The 15,345-nt window shown below is 38.1% G+C and overlaps 1 protein-coding gene across 3 annotated transcripts in view; it reads right to left on the bottom strand.

Moving 5' to 3' along the window:
• Positions 1 to 15,345, bottom strand: part of LOC113053612 (ras-associated and pleckstrin homology domains-containing protein 1-like) — a 59,873-nt gene that overhangs the window by 24,146 nt on the left and 20,382 nt on the right. For all 3 annotated transcript variants that reach the window (XM_026218774.1, XM_026218773.1, XM_026218775.1), the window contains exon 2: positions 14,563 to 14,627. The gene's annotated coding sequence lies outside the window, so the exon portion shown is untranslated. The remainder of the gene's footprint in view (positions 1 to 14,562; positions 14,628 to 15,345) is intronic.

Raw genomic sequence — 15,345 nt, forward strand, 5'->3', positions numbered from 1 at the left:
CGTCACTCCACAACCAATCCTATAAGTGTACAATAAATGAGCCATTCATCATAAGAATAAATATATATTTACATTTATTCATTTAGCCGACGCTTTTATCCAAAGTGACTTTTTGCTACGTCAGAGGTCGAACGCCTCTGGAGCAACTAGGGGTTAAGTGTCTTGCTCAGGGGCACATTGGTGTCTCACAGTGGTTTCGAACCCGGGTCTCTCACACCAAAGGCATGTGTCTTATCAAAGTCCTTTTAGGCAAGGCGTTCCACTCGGCCGCCATCTTGGCAATGCCACCGGGCAGCTATTTCAGGCTAACAAGACCAGCTCCTATCTAAATGAATGGGCACAGAGTCAGAACTGCACTTTCACTGGTCACCGGGACATAAAAACTGCATGTATAGAAACTAATAATAAATAAAATAATAAAAATCGCTGACTTTTTTTATGACTTTGCCTCAAAATAAGGTTTAAAATGCCCTTTTCCCCACAGGTTATACCTTTACTACGCATGCGCAAGGGTTCCTCAACTGTGCGCATTCGTCATTGGAACCAGACGAAAGGCTTCAATGTTTCCCGGCTTGACTGTTAAAAACAGATGATTGGCTTTCCAGCGGAAGGGGCGGGACATGTGCATACAAACGCCATCTTTGCCGTTTCGGGATTTCCTTATATAGTTGTATTGAGCATTGAGGAAGTGGCATGTCTTTCATAAATTGTCTCTGGTCTTATCCACTGCGCCAACACCACATATAAATATATTATAAACACCAAGTCTAAACAAATTTCTTTCAAGCTAAACTGAAACTAACAGGGCTCACATACCTCTCACATTTTGGCCCAAATCCAAAAATTGTGCAAGCTTGATGTTGATTAATTTCTAAATTGGTAAAACTTATTTTTTAAATGAGCACCAAACAACTGAATGCACTTTTGACTATGAGCAGTACTGCAAGTGTTGCTAGCTTAGGAAACATATTTAGCTCATCTAAATAGCTGAAATAAGCCATTATAATGAACGGCAGTTTATAGGTTACACTTCATTTAAATTGTTACTGATAACAAATCATAAGCAGCAAAGGAAACATTCAATCTGAGGGCATGTTTCTGTGTATGTGTGTAGGAGGACAGTCTAATGTGAACAGGAAGTATGCAGAATGTAATAGATTCCTCGCGGCTAGTTGTGTAAGTCATCCCTCAAGATGAGAGCCACTCCAAACTTCTACCATGTCACAACAAACACACACTCCCAAAAGCAGTTCATCAATAGATGTGACTCATTGAATCAGTGACTTTTAATATTATATACTGTAACAAACGGCCGATCAAATCCTTAACTGATCCTGGGTCAGAAAACAGCACCAAATCTCCAGCAAAGATGCCATTTCACAATCGACCAACCTGCCAGAGGAATTCAGCATCTATCTGAGATGTGGATTTGCTAAGAATACTAATAAATGAGCAGCTAAATCCTGAAGAATGAGTTTAATGGAGATAACCGTTGGGCTGCTCCAAAAGATGTGCTTCAACGTGCAAGAAATACCAGTGTGTTTACTCAGTGATGCGGTCTGACACCAGTGTGGACGGCAGGAAATTGTGTGACCCCTCGACCATCACGGTTGTTCACAGAAGGCACACAATATTTGAATTCCTGCTATATAATGTAATGCTAACAGAACAGAACTTTAACTATAAAGTATATTAACTATAATATATTATTAACAGATAGAGTAGTGCCAATCTTCAATATTCATTTTTGAATCCAGAAGTTTGTAAATAATAAATTTAAAAGGGAAAACAAGAAGTATGATTTCAGTTTACATCTTGATTTTTACATTTTAAGTTAGACTGCCATAAAACATTAATAGTCACAAGAAACATTGTTCATATTAACAAACTTAATGAATGTAATTACTTTTTTATAAGTAATGTAATATTGTATTTAACATTTTTCTCAACACAGCTCAAATGTTACAACAGATTCCTGGTATTCTCAGACGATCAGTCTTTCCCATGATCCCAACTTCATGCTGTTTGACAGCAACTGTGTGAATTGTGCTTCCCACTGCCTGACCTTATACACTTTGATCTCTGGGTCAGAGGTCAGTAGTGTGTGATGGAACAAGCTCGAATCAGCAATGGAACTCTGGTGTCTGGCAAAGCTCTTCAACTTGACACAGAACATTAATTTATGCCATTATCAGGCCCAACAGTCACAGCATAATAATATGATTTAAAGTACATTTTTGGGATGTGTGGGCCTATCAGAGGCATTAAGCTCAGAGTTAGTGGATAAGAAATGGATGCAAGTAGACTTTGAAGTGGGCTTGTGAATTGGTCACACCACACATGGCATGTCTTACAGTGTGTGTGTTTTTAATGCGACGAGCATGGTAAAGCCCTGAAAACAGAGATAAACTAACACAAACCACAGACCCAGCTGGTCTACAGAGATCAAGACATCACCTGTGAGTGCATCAAATGACTCTACACTTCAAACATGAGTCTAGTCCACACAACAGGATATTAAATGGGCATAATTCAACTTGTGAATTACACTTCTATTCAAAACGCTTGGGGGCAGTAAGATTTATTTAAAAAAATATATAATTAAAAGCATTCCTCTGAAACCATCACATGATCTTGCGTGACATCTTGTGGCAACGAACAGCTTCAAAACAACAAGTGTGCATCGAAGCATCCAATTATACACCATTATCAAAATTAATTTTCTGAAATCTTGATTTAGATGCAGACATATGATCTGATATATGAAAACTCACAGTCTTGAAAACAATCATAGACACATGGCTGAACCTAAGTAGTTCTTGCACTTTTGCATCCATGCAAACCTTATCCAACCCCAACTATTGAAACAATGAGTGAGCAGAGATGAGATTTACATCAGGAGCCAAATGGAAAAAAAGAAAGAAAACACTGGAGGGAGGCAGCAAAGGATAGGTAAAGAAACTGCCAAAAGCTAATAGGACTGTGCTTTTAAAAATAACAATGACTGAGCAGAGGCTCTTATCATCTTAACATATACAGTTACCATCAAAACTGAAGTGGGTATAGCAAGTTTGTACTCTACTGTGATGGTAAAATCCCAATTAAAATCTTTTTTGAAAAATACTTTTATTTAATAGATAAAATAAATAATTATCTTTTTATAAAACAATGGAACTGATGGCATTAAACACCTAGAAAAAGATTCTAGAGTCAACACAAAAACGAGCAGTAAAGGGTAATGCTACAATGGTTTTCAGCAGATCATTTAGGACTTGGAGGCTAACTTTACATCATCTAATAAATATGCATGAGCCAAACTGATGGCTTATCTTAAACCCCCTCACTTTCTGTTCTTAAACCCTTTCAAAAACATTATAGTACACTGTATAGTTATATAAAAAACAATAAACAGTGTATTTAGGGATTAGTTTCCATTCGCAAGTCCAGCATTCATCTGATACAGATGTGGTTTACTCCAAAAGCTCAGAGCTCTGTGTTTGCAGTTTGCAGATCTCTGGTTTATTCACCCCAACTTCAGGAGCAGCAATAATAGAGAGGGGGGTTTGGTTTGTTGTTGGGCTAACATACAGTAACTCAGTGATGACTGGGCATAATCACAAAGAAACTTCCATGTTCCTTGTGGAGCATGAGTGGAAACATTCCTCCAACCACACCAACAACTCAAGTCCAATGACTTTTAGTAATACACAGAACATTGAGGAGCGTTTTCCCATGACTACGGTACAGCTGTCCTCCTCAGGGATGGGTGACTCGACCGCAGTAAGCTCCTCGCACGAGGCACTTTCCAGCTGAGCTGTGGGGAGGATACAAGCAGAACGTCAAGGCAGAAAGAAACCGCTTCAAATAAGATCCAGATTTCCCTTCATTCACTCTGCCTTCACCTCGAGGAGAAAAACAAATGTACTCGTGGTGAGGACTAGCTGGCCTCAGTCATCGTAGGAAAAAATAAAAATGAATCAACAAGAGAGTCCAAGTCTCAGCTTAGTATTCCAGATGTGAGTGAGGGAGCACAGAAACACACAAACACAACAGCCCTTTCCCCCATGCATACCTCTCTTTTCCTTACTGTTTGTCTCTGTTCTTCTTCGTAGTTTGATTGCAATTACTCCCCAGAGAAAGAGAGGAGTGTTGCAGGCAGAAAGCTGAAGACAGCTTTCCACACAGTCAACAAAAACAATACCAAGGGGATGTTTAGACTGAAGCTCAGGTCACAGTGGCTTTGCCATTAAACTGCCTGCGAGTAGGCTCTTTATAAATGTTCGAAGCCAAATAAAGAAAGAATAAGAAAGGGAGGTCACACTTTATTTTAAGGTCCAATTCTCACTATTAACTAACCATTAACTATGACTTTTGACATGATTAACTCCTAATTTGCTGTTTATTAATAGTTTATAAGGTAGTTGTTAAGTTTAGGGTATTGGGTAGGATTATGGATGTCATGCATTATATGTACTTTATAAGCACTAATAAACAGCCAATATGTTAATAATAAACATGCTAATAAGCAACTAGTTATTAGTGAGAATTGGACCCTCTACTAAAGTGTTACCGAAAGGGAAGCTGAAAAGAAGAATTTTATCTCTATTCAGTATTAAAGGGAGGTCTCTTGAGCCCCTTTAACACTGCCATTCCGGCAAATACACGGGTAAAGTGTTCCGGCAATTGTTCCCGGGCGCTAGATTTACCCGGGATATGCGCGTGCTTTCACACACAACCCATAAAGATCCCGTAACAACATGTGACATCAGGGCGTGACGTGTAATGTACGAGTCGAAAACATTAGGCACGTTATACTTTCACTGAAGCAAGCGAATGATCTCGGCATCAGCGCGGAAAGTGAGGAACAAACTGATCTCTGCTTCATTACAGTTTGCACATATTTTTTCGTCGCGAACGTTGATCTTCCTTCAAAACAGCTGGTAAAAGAGTCGCGCGATAACGTGCGTCATCACTATGACAAGGAATTAGATCTGGCTTTTGTTCTCACACCGCTTGTCCCGGGTTGAACCCGGCAAATGTTACTAGGTCCCCGACCCGGGTTTAATGCCGGAATCAATCCCGGGAAGTGGTTGCTTTCACACAGAAGGCAATGTTCCGGCAATATACCGGGTCCGACGTGCAGTGTGAAAGGGGCTTTGGTGAGCCACTGAGTGTGGACACCACAAACACACACACACACAACACACACCCCTATCTAGACAGGGACCAAAATAGCAAAACAAATCTTAAGAGAGGTTTGTGGTATTCACAGATTAATAAAAGTAAGTGACAGAAATATACAGGTGATCGCTAGAGAGCAAAGATAAGTTGACTAAATAAACATTGAACAACATTTCCAAATTTTAATTGGTGGTAATTGGTCGCACCACATGATTTTGATTTAGTAGATAAATGTTCTTTAATTATTAGAAATCATGACACAGTTTTATTAAAATAAATTTTTCCCTAAGATATAATAAAAGATTTTGGCCAAACTACCCAGAAGAGTACTATGAAAAGGTTTTCTTTTCAAGATTTTTCTTTTTCCTTTTAATAACACTGATCTATAATATAGAACTGGATTGCTCATGACGTCATGAAAGTGAAGCCGCCGCGCCGCCATATTGGTAATCCCTAGTGTGCGTAAACGTTCTATTGAATCAATAGGAAATTGTATGATTTTAATTAGAAAACATCACCTAACAAGTCAGCGTTTATAAATCTGAAGTATTTCTGTACATTATTACAATGCAAACACCCTAGGCATGTAAATGGTTATTTTTTTAAAGGTCGCGAATTTTCCCTACTTATTAAAAAGCTACGTTCATTACAGTAGGAAACATCATGAACACGATAAACATCAGACGGACACGACCGCAACATATGTAACAAACCACAAACTGCTCATTCTGAAATCTGAATTTATTCAGAGAAATATCTGACTATATACAGTACGGATTTAAAGACATAAAGCTTTATTTCTCAGATAGTAAGTTAAGCTTTTCATTTATAGAGCAATATTAACAACATAATTGTATTATCCATTGTAATATATTCAAATATATTTACGATACAAATACGTTCATGTTTAACAATTCTTTAAAAAAATTATGTTCATAAAGAAATAGGCAATATTTTGTGTTGGATCAGTTACCTGTGTCGTCAGTGCGCAGTAGACACACCCACCTAAACGATTTGAATCGCTTATACTGTACTGGCAAACGCTGCAGATAACATGTGAAGTAAAGATGAATTTACATACACATAACATAAAAAACGAATCCCATTTGACTGATTTGCTTCAAATCGAGTTATTTTAGGACAGCGGTTTGAATGTAACTCAATGGTGCTCTCTGCTGGTAGGGATTAGTAAGATGGTGGATCGAACACTTCCGGTGGCTTCACTGCCTGTTGGCAGTTTAGAACGCGATGAGCGATCTAGTCTTATATATAGATCAGTGTTTAATAAGCATTTTCCTCCTTCATTCTGACAGTTATATTATCCTTAATTTTTTTCCTATGTCCCAAAAATATCAGAATGCAATTCACTTTAAACATGCTCATCACAGAAGAACAATTTTCAGCTCACTATATGTATGAACTGCAACTTAACAGAATTTTTAAATAGATTTAGGGAAAATAGTTGGGGGAAAAAAACCCAGCACATAACAAATTGGTCCAGACGTAACAGCTTTCAAATGATAAGTTGCATAAAGTGCATGAAACATGGTGCCATGGCAGTGTGCAAATCAGTCTCCTTGGTCAACAGATGGTACTGTCTAACCTAAATCATCTTATTCGAGTCAGCACAGGTTGTCAGAGACCACATATAACAGGCAGACTGAGGTGCAGGGATGCTGGTGCTCAGCCAATGCCACTGTTTCTGGCACTACATATGGGAGTGATCACAGGCCGTATTCCCACTGATCCCTGAGATCCTTAAGTGTTATTAAAGCAGTCCTTTATCTCCAAGAGAGGCTGAAAAAACACAAAAGTATGTGTGTGACTGAGTGCCACATTGTGTTCGGGGAAATCAGATAGAAGAAGAAAAAGTATCAAGAATCCAACTGAGGATGTGTGCTGGAAATGTTTAAGATTTCTCCATTGGAAACATTTCGCCGAAGACTGATGAAATATGTCCTACTGAACAGGTCTGACAAACAAAGTCATGATTGCCTTTCCATTTACTGCACGAGACCTGGATGCTATTCCTCTACAGTTTTTCGCTCTCAGCGAAAGTTAACATTTGATGCCTCGTTCTAGTAAGCTCTACATTCCAGTCAATGAGATCAGCTCCAAGTCCCAATAACATGCTAGATACCTAATTGCAGTGTGTTACTTTAGTAACATATGATGTTCCTCCACACAGTCATATAGATCATTGTAAAAGACTGCTGAAAAAGCCTTTGTTAAGTCTTATGGAGATATCATTTTGATCTGTCTTCATTCTGGTATGGAACATCCAATTTTTATGCTCCAGTAAATTCCTGATGAATAAAACAATTTCTTAATTATGGCTATTGACATTTCATGACCAAAGACACAACTTGATCTAATGATTCGCTGCTCAGCTGGTGGTAGCAGCAGACAGGACTGTCTTATTTTAGAGGCTGGTCTAACTGGTCAGAGGATTCAGGAGTGAAAATGAGCTGTTCATCAAAACACTAAAATAACAGCCAGACTAAAAATGTCACTGGAAAAACACTGTGGGAAGACAGAAGAGGTATATAAAACTGGCCACTGCTCTGGGCGGCACTGAAGTCACACTCATGCCATTACGTAAGCATGCGGTCTAATTGCTGTGTACTACCAGGTCTGTTCAGTAGCTGTAAAATGTACCAGCCCTGTGTAAAAACAGCAGCCGGTCTACATGACCTTTCAGAGCTAAAGTCAGAACATGAAGAGTGTCTCACACCCGCCTGGACTACACCCATCACACATCGGTCACTGGACCACACTTTTCCATGAAATGTTTCCTTCTAACAGACCGAAGTATACTAAGGACTCACAAGCAAATTCTGGAGAACAGTTCAAAGAGTTGTGTGATTATTCATGGCTACTATATATGGAAGATGTTTTTAAAACCCCATGAAATCAAAGTTTTGAGCCTTTTAGTCCATGTGTGCCAGCTCTGAGGTCATTTAATATGCTAGTGTATGCCTAAAAGTTAATAAAAATGGCTTTTTGCATATATATAAACCCACTTAACAATTTCTATTTCAGGAAAAAATACTGGTGATGACACATCCTGCACTAAAAGACATAATAATTTGAACTTTTTGTCCAATCAAATGCCTCCAACTTACACCAGTTGCCTTGACTAAATACATCACTGTTCATTATAATTTATTTCATAAATAAATAAGACAAAGCATTTCAAATGCCCTTTCCAAACATCCTGTTTCAATTGGAAATACATTAAAACAGGAAGGAAAACTGCCTGACAAGCCACTTTTTCATGATTGCATACACAAGTTCTATATTTAAGAAAAAATTAAGTGCCAAAAACCAAACTCTTTGATCATACTGCATATTCACTCAGTATGCTAATCAGGATTAAATATAAGAAAAACGTATTCTCTTAGATGATGTGGAGAGTTGTTCTTCCCAAGGATTGCACTGTTTTAAATGTTTATCAAATTAGAGTCAAATAATATCTCAGTGGCACCACAAAGTCTCCATGTTTATTACCTCCAGAACTGAGTCATCCAAACACACAACCTTGTCATTACAAGACAGAAATTGGAGATGATCAGGACGAATGTGTACAAATCAATGAGCCAATCTGTCACACAATGCATTTTAAAATATCTTCGTGCAAAGTGCAAAGGTTTGCGTGCAAAGCTGAAATCTGTGATGTCCCTGATTTCACAATGAAGGCATAAAGAAAACCATGTGTCAATTAATTTGGTCTAGGATGCTGACTCTTAAAAAGTTGCAGTTTTAAATTTGCTGCAGACTTGCACAGGCGGCACTATTTGCAACACATAAAAGCAAGAATTTGAGTGCTCTTTTCCTGGAATGAAGAACACTAAATCTGTGCCGGTCCTTTCTCATTGCTCTCATTATTGCAAAACCATCGTCATCGTTTCCCAACTTGATGCCACTGCAGATTTCCAGTCTTTACTAAAATAATCTTGTGAGTTTATAGTATCAGACCTGTATTTATTCAGTCAGATCTGCCGTGCTTCTGTTGCCTGTCATTTCCACATCCCTGACCAGGATAAACAAAGAGCCATCCAACACTCTCCCTGGTCAAACGCCTGGGGAGACGATGGTCCAACCTCATGAATTCACAAATGCACACGCAAATCACTTAACAACATCTACACATGCAACCAACTGAAAAGTTTAAATTTGGTTTAAAACCATAGACTGTATAAAAAAATAAAAAATAAATAACACACATGGACGTAGTGTCCTTTACATCACCCTTAGGTTTCTAAAGAGAACTTTTGAGGCCTAAAGTGTCCAGAAGGGTCCGTTTAACTTAGAACTGTAAGGATTAATATAATTTAAATAGATGAGTTATAAAAGAAAATCACCCCCCTAGCAATTGTAATGAAGTGTAAAATTACATAGACCAAAACCACTTTTTGTCCCAGGCTGTAAACATGTAAACATTTTTTCTACTGTAAAGTTGGGCATTTTAACATGGGGAATCTTTGGGATTGACTCCCTTTTGCAGCCAGCCTCTAGCGCCCATTCGATGCATTACAGTTTAAATCACTTCCTTGTTGGTTTCAAGAGAGACCAGAAGGTTTGCCGCTTGTTTAAAATATAATAGATCTATAATATTTTACAGATGACAAATGTCCATCAAATTGGTTTGTTATAGGGTGGGGGTTCATACAAGTTGTTCACTTTCCAGGAAAAGAAGAAAACAACGAAGAGAGAGGATGATACATGTACAAAAGTTACATTCTTGAAAAACAAATAGGGATATCAATTCAACTATTAGAATTCACTACGCTGGGGATAGTTGATGGTGTCTGGCTCTAGAACAGCTGCCTTTCCATTAACCATATAAAACACTGGAACCAAAGCTAGGCCAAGTATTCCAGCCATTTGTCTCGTCAAACACGTGGTCAATTCACATTAGCGAGAAAGCACAGGGTTAAAAGGAAGAGGGAAGAGAAAAGATGTGGAAGCAAAAGGAGGATTCAAAGGTCCTAACATCCAGCATCAGAGTGACAAAGCATCCCTAATTTCATCATTCATGCACAACTGAGTGCTATAAACGGGAGATGTGCTAGAAGACCCCCTATGCAGGCTTGGCAACACACACAATGGTACAGAATCTTCACACAAGGCTCTGCCAATTAGATGCAGGGCAGAGGATCCAAAACATACTCCAAATTAACAAAACTAGTTTTCAGATTAGCCATTTCTTCAATCTTGATATAATGAGGTTAGATGCTTAATTCAGTTCAACTCTCCTGATTGATCATTACTCGCTAAAAATCACACAGTAAGATTTCCGGCAGGGATGCTAATTGAAATATTAAACGCAAATTCAGCTCTTGAGGTTTATGCAAGACTTAAAAGGTCTCTGCTCATGTCTAGTTGCCCCTTTGTACATCTCAAGGCCCAGAAGGGTGTGGCGTCTGCCAACAACACATACTGGCGAATCCCCAGACGTCGCAACCAGCAAAGATGCTCCAGTTTTTCCAATCCCAGCTGCACTGTAACAGGGTCACACCTGATAACACACTTGAAATACACAGCATGTGCTTCAAAATCTACCTTATGAAAACACAGCAAGCCGTCCTCTAGGTCCATTAGCTAAAAGTCACAAAATCGTCTGACATAAAAATAATTCTTAAATTCCTAAAATTAAATGGTTCCAAAAGGTGGTTTTTGTATCAATGCAAAAGAAGAACCATTTTGGGTTTCACAAAAAACATTCTTATAGAAAGAGTTCTTATAAGAACATTTTAAAAATATATATTTTTTCACTTTAAAGATCCTTATGTGTACTTGAAATGTTCCATGAATGGAACAAGCCAAGCCTCTGTAATACCACAGCCATATCCCAGAGGTTAAACATATAGACAAGGCTAAAACTCTAGCTGGGATATAAGAGGACAACACTGTCTGCCTCAGGGCACTTAAGGATTTAAGGGGCCATGATTCAGTGCCAGTAAAAAGATGGATCAGATGCAGTCTTGCTGATGCTACCATTAAGTTTAATGAGTAAGGAGAAAGAGGGGGTTCTGCAGTAGACAGTGAATGGAATCAAAGATGATGATTCTGGTACAGGACAGTCCAGCTGAGGCCCCATTTACACACAGCAGGGGGGCTGTGTTCATCCACAGAGACATAATGCACCACACTATGAATCAATACTGTTGCCCATGCTCTTTTTAAGCAACCCACAAGCTTTGAACATGGGCCAGGCTCCCAGAAGTGCCTGTGTACACATCACAACGACCTGCACTTCATCAATGGCAAAGCTGAGCCTAATTTGAGTTCATGCAAACATGGCCCGGAGCTGGTCAGATGTCAATGTTTTCAAATGCAGATCACTTGCCATGCTACACTAAACCCTTTTAATACTGTTAAGGGATGTAGAGGACTGTGATTTGAAGCAGCAAAGCAACTAGAAGTCATCCATGCAAACCTATAGATTCGAGAGGATAAAAAAAATGTGCATAACATAACATACCATTAAAATAAATTAATACTTTTATTTGGCAAATATGCATTACATTTGTTTGACAATAAAGAAATGTATATATATGTATACATTATGTTATATTAATGTGGTAACACATTGAATTGGTAGATAAAAGCACATTGCAATCCTCCATTACGTGCTTTCCTGTGGGTGCTCTGACATCATTCCATCACTTCCTGTACCCACTTGCTCTTTTCTTATCTCCAAGAATCCAGTACAGTCAGAGCAGTCAGTTTGAATGGTGCTGAAAGGTCAAGGCGGAACAGAATTCAGTAGAATAAGTCCGCTAAGGTCAACAACACTTCAGGATCTACATTTGAAAGAGCTCATGAGTCAGCCAAAGGTCATTCGACCAAACAAAAACAACGATCCTGGTTTGTACACGTTATGGATAGAATCAAAACTATCACACCCTTTCTAGAGGGCTGCATAGGAGGCAGACACACCAAGCAGCCCTTAAAGATGAGAAATTTGGATAGACTGACCACAATTAAGCCTAGAGATCCTCCACTGTGTTGGGCCCACAAATGGCACTATCCACGATGAGGGTGTAAAAATAAACTTTTTTTCAACAGTATGTTAGTGAAAAGAGATGATATTTTAGAAAACATTTGTCCATCTCAAGAGGTTTTTATATGTGACCCGGGACAACAAAACCAGTCATATGGTTAAATTCTTCGAAATTTTTATTTATACTGTACATCATCTGAAAGCTGAATAAATACGCTTTCCCTTGATGTATGGTTTATGACAGGATAATATTTGTTTGAGATTTGAAAATCTAGAATCTGAAAGGTGCAAAAAAAATCTAAATATTGAGAAAATCACCTTTGAAGTTGTCCAAATGAAGTTCTTAGCAATGCATATTACTAATCAAAAATCAAGTTTTAATATGTTTACAGTAGGAAATTTACCAAACATCATGGAATATGATCTTTACTTAATATCTTTACTTTATAATGATTTTTGGGCATAAAAGAAAAAGAAATAATTTTTGACCCATTAAATGTATTTTAGGCTAGTGCTACAAATATACTCCAACGACTTTTAAGGTTTTGTGCTCCAGAGTCATATATGATGATTGCAATTTTTGCAACACTGTTACTAAATCTGAGACAAGAAACAGTGATTGGAAGGATTTTCAAGTTAATTTATAGCAAATATAGGACTGAAGCAACTGTTCTCCAAATTTATCCTGAATTCCCTCATTAGAGACAAATTAGATTGGGAACAAATGTTGGTCTATTATCGGTAAAAAAAAAAAATCCTGGATTAAATATATTTTCTACAATGTTGAATGTCAGTTCAACCAATTTTAACTGCTGGACAAAGAAAGAAAGACCAAAACCTTTCGAGATACAACAACAAAAAAGAATAATTTCAGGGGAGTCTAGACAAGCTGTTTGGACGTGTGTTTATTTTAATAAGACATTTTATCTAAAATGTCTAAGGTGTCATTCCAAAGAATTCATCCAATTTCTGCTTAAAATAATCTCTACCCATATTATGGAAAGTGGCAGATAGAAGCAGTGTGATCCATGAAACGGGTCATGCTGGCTTTATGTAGCAGCTGACTAGCAACTCAAGGGTTACAAGAGACTCCCAAAACAGCACACAGTGGGACAGATCGGCTGCCCGGGAGCAGCACATACTTTCAGATTCTATTTCCATCTAAACCAAAACAATTAGAAACGTAACACCTTTGCACAGGCTGTGTGGAAAACACCTTAGCTGTTCTTCAAGGCTACTGAAATTGATTTCGTTCTCCCCTGATGCCCTTTACCAGTGTATCAAGTAACTACAAAAAAAAGAATAAAATAACAATACTAAAATATTTCTTTACATTATGGAAACCTGATCAGAAGTTAATGCCTAATGATTTACAAAATTTCCACTAGGTACCTGACATCTTGTTCCTCAGACAACTGGTCTAGACACTTAATGCAGAGGGAAAACTCCAACACTCGTTCTCTGCACCTCACTGATGAGGAAAGCTTGAGACTGTTAAACCTTTGCTCGTGTATTGGTGGGGCCCCATGGGCCTGACGTCCTCTCCCACTGTCCCCTCTCATTAGCACAGAGCTAAAGCAGGCGCTCTGAGATGACCACACTTCTGTAACTCCCTCCGAGACGAGACATGAAGAGGCACTAACTGAGAGGGTGGATGGAGGGAAGCAGCACTGGGGCGGGGTTCGAGGGGTTAATGATAGAGTGCCTGGAAATGTACGGCAGGCCGCAGGTCTCAGACCTGATAACAGGGCAGACGACACACAGGGATGTGATTCAGGCACATCAGAGTCCCAGAGGAGAGACTGGGTCTACTGTTTCCATACATCCCCACATGCTTTCACTTTTCAAATGGAATTACAGAAGAAGATGGACTCTGCGGCGAGCGAACAGGAGAATCCGAGGTTTAAAGTAGTGTTATTTGAGATTTTGTCTGTTTACAGACATTATGTTCCTTTCAAAACACGCATCACGTGTCTATGGAAATATTCAGGGTCTGATTAAAAGGATTATGGAATGTTTAGAAAGAAAAGTGGGATGAGATCATAACTTTTCCAAGTGCGCTGCCATAATATTCTACTTCAAATATGTATATGTGCTCCACTAATGTTATCAAATTAACATAGTTCACAATTTTCAGGGAAATCAACCTATGATGTGACATTAAAACAAAGCAGTTATTCTCTAATATATATATATATATATATATATATATATATATATATATATATATATATATATATATGCACAGCAGTCCATCACCTGATATTTCAATATCTAAACATTGCACACATCACCTATATTTATAAAACGTAAAGAGACTTTGGCAAACAAACCAAACCATGCAGTCAGCTGTTTTTGTAAAGAAAGCTTACCTTTGGTTCTGTGGCAGTGCCAAGCTGATTTCTGAATGGAAAAGTTCCTCAATCAACCTGACAATCTGTGGAAGAGAAAAGACTAATTAATTCCTTAGCCCATTATTCATTTAGACTGAAAGAAGAGCTACAAATCAGTCCAGTCTAGCCATCAGATCTGCAGGTTAAGAATGCATTATGCAGCTGCTGTACCTGACGTGACAATGTAGCCCTGATGACTGATGAATGAAAGAGATTTGTTCTACATATAACTAAATGGAATGCAAAATCTTTGACGCACAACGTCTCGAAACTGCTGAGAATGAAGATAGAACCTTATAATTCCAAGCTGATGTAATGTCAAATCTCTAAAGAATAGCACACAACATTTGCAAGCTAATACACCAGGTGTTCAAAAGTTAACAACAGTCTTTACTTAATGTGTTGTTTCATGTGCATAAATGACTCAATGTATTTATGTAACTGACATTCAAAAATATGTAGCATTTTAAGCTTAACAGCTCGACACAGACAAAAGCAAATGATGAAAGGATGAAAACAAGGATAAAAATAATGAAATGAACAACCAACCCAAGTAAGTAATTAAATAAATAAAATTGCACAATAGATGTTTTATTGTTGTAGACTTATGCTTAGCTTTTGTTTTGTTTTTTTTGGCCAAAAAAAAAAAAAAGAAGAAGAAGGAACATTGTGGCATGTTGTTATTGGAGACTGTTAAATATAGAGGAATATATAAGTTGTATAGAAAGTATAATATTTCACACTTCAGTACACTTCAGGACA

This window comes from Carassius auratus, chromosome 34 (assembly GCF_003368295.1).
Source record: "Carassius auratus strain Wakin chromosome 34, ASM336829v1, whole genome shotgun sequence".
Taxonomy (NCBI): Eukaryota; Metazoa; Chordata; class Actinopteri; order Cypriniformes; family Cyprinidae; genus Carassius; species Carassius auratus.